Below are 2392 nucleotides of genomic sequence, written 5' to 3' on the forward strand. Positions count from 1 at the left end.
AAATTCTAACGTCAAACCAACATAAAATGCACACAAGTTCAAAGTGAACACGTCAATGATGGTTCAACAGTGCTACATACCTACAAACGTCAGTTACATGCAAATGACATCTGTCAGATCATTATACCTGTAAATCATGGACTTTACCCGATATCTCATGGGGTCGAAAATCTACTTCCAAAAGAAAACTCCTAGAGAAGTCGCAATCTTCTGAAATGTGGTGTACAGGAAGTAGCGAAATCTTAAGATGTCTCGAAGTGAGTAAAATATTGGATTGTTGATCACGCCAGTCTTTCCTATGCTCGGTGAGGTTTATATGACCGTGTAGACGATGTGATTCTTAAACACTGATTTCTTCAAGGGTTTCATAGTCGCTGCTGCTCTCATAACTCTCCTCGAATATCAGCTACCCATAATCATTACGTAACTGCGATACTAGATACGATACGCTAAATATTATGTCAGCTCTTTTTAAATACGTCTGTAATGGTTGGCTTCAAACACAATAGGCCTCATGTTGCTAAAAAATTATATTTGACACTATACGGGCTTAACCAATCCTCAGAACGTCAAGTAAAATGCATTCATGCATAGTATAACGTCATATGCGTAAATTCTTAACATCGGTACTAACTTACCCACCTATAAGAAGAGCTCACTTTTTTTTGTTATTGCGATTTCCATGAAGGTCCCACACATTTCGTGGTCGATATCGTCAGTTCACAATGCGACGAAGGAAAGGAAGAATGGAATGGCAATTAAATCGACACCCTAGCAGCAAACTGGCGTTTAGATACATCATTCAGGACATGTTGAAAATGTGTGCCCCGACCGGGACTCGAACCCGGGCTCTCCTGATTACATGGCAGATGCTCTATCCAGCTGAGCCACCGAGGGCACAGAGGATAGTACTCCTGTAGGGACTTATCCCTGCTATACGAATGTAATGATGTGGACATGTTGGGAATGTGGGTCTCACGGGGAGAGAGCAAGATATACGATACTGCAGGCGCACTATCCTCTGTGCCCTCGGTGCCTCAAATGGATAGAGCGTCTGCTATGTAATCAGGAGAGCCCGAGTTCGAGTCCTGGTTGGGGCACACATTTTCAACATGTCCCGAATGATGTATATCAACGCCTGTTAGCTGCTAGGGTGTCGATTTAATTGTCATTTCATTCTTCCTTTTCTTCGTTTTTTTCAACGTGTCCCCAATGATGTATATCACAATCCTGTTAGCCGCTAGAGCGTCGATTTGATTATCATTTGATTCCAGAGAAGCTGCTCAGTGGTACCTGTTCTTTCGGGAGTAGATACTACCTTCATATGTGGCAAGAGGACGAACTTCTTGAAAGTATTTGTCATTGATGATATTCCCTGGATGATTAAATCGTACTCTAAGGACATCGTGGGGCCGCAACACAACTGAAAGTCATCACACAGGACGCATTAATACAGGTTCGAAAATAAAAGTGCACTTAGTAGTGTATTTATAGTCATCTTCATGTGTCTGTGTCTCTACCCCATGTAGTGCTCATTCCAATTATTGTGTTAGCAGCAGCATTGACAACACGTTAAGGTTAAAAAGAGCTCTTATAAAAATTCGTTAATCCGAGTCGGTACCAAAGGACAGATAGATAGATTGTAGATAGACATAGGAAATTCTTTGATTGCCTTGTTCTTCCCTGGACGCGGTTGAATTTAATTTAACATGATCACATGAACTAAATTCAAATTCCATGTCAGATTTTTGAGGTTCACATTGACACTCGATGCATCGAATGTTTTCAGTAACTCCCAAGACCTGATGATCTGCCACCAGGATTTCTTACATATGAAGACGCCGTCTACATTAAATTCGAGTGTTCCTCAATCGGCGATCATGGTTTTCAACACTGTTATGAATGCTGCAGAAGAACCAAGTGATAGTTTTTTTAATCTGATAACACTGGAAAAGCATTGGAGTATCTTTATTCAGGACATGAAGTGTGGAGCTTTATTTGCCAATAACGTACTCACATATTCACCGAAGAGCGCACTCTGCCATTGTGAAACTTTGGGAGTACATCTTTCAGAGTCTGAGATCTGTCTTCCTCGAGTATTGATGATCGTATTTATTTGCCTTGTGTCGAGCACTAAGAGGATCGAGCCAGCTATCTTGGGAACCACAAAAGTAGTGGGCTGTTGTACAAGCTTACCGTGTGTTCGATTACTCTCTGCCTCAGTATCAAGCCCATGAGCCATTAATCTGGTTTGGCTACTGATGTCATTCTGCCCCTGCAGGTATTCCGAGCATGTTTCATTGTGGCATGTCTATCTCACGAAACTCCAGCGCTTCATTATTCTCTAGAGCTTGCCTCCAAGCTTCACACATGAGACTGTTACTGTCAACTA

General features: G+C 41.8%; 1 non-coding gene across 1 annotated transcript; it reads right to left on the minus strand.

Annotated features, from left to right (window-relative positions):
- Nucleotides 1-823: 823 nt before the first annotated feature.
- Trnat-ugu (transfer RNA threonine (anticodon UGU)) lies at nt 824-898 on the minus strand. The gene has a single exon. It is a non-coding gene; the product is annotated as a tRNA-Thr (tRNA).
- Nucleotides 899-2392: the final 1494 nt, after the last annotated feature.

This window comes from Schistocerca gregaria, chromosome 3 (genome assembly GCF_023897955.1).
Source record: "Schistocerca gregaria isolate iqSchGreg1 chromosome 3, iqSchGreg1.2, whole genome shotgun sequence".
Lineage (NCBI taxonomy): Eukaryota > Metazoa > Arthropoda > Insecta > Orthoptera > Acrididae > Schistocerca > Schistocerca gregaria.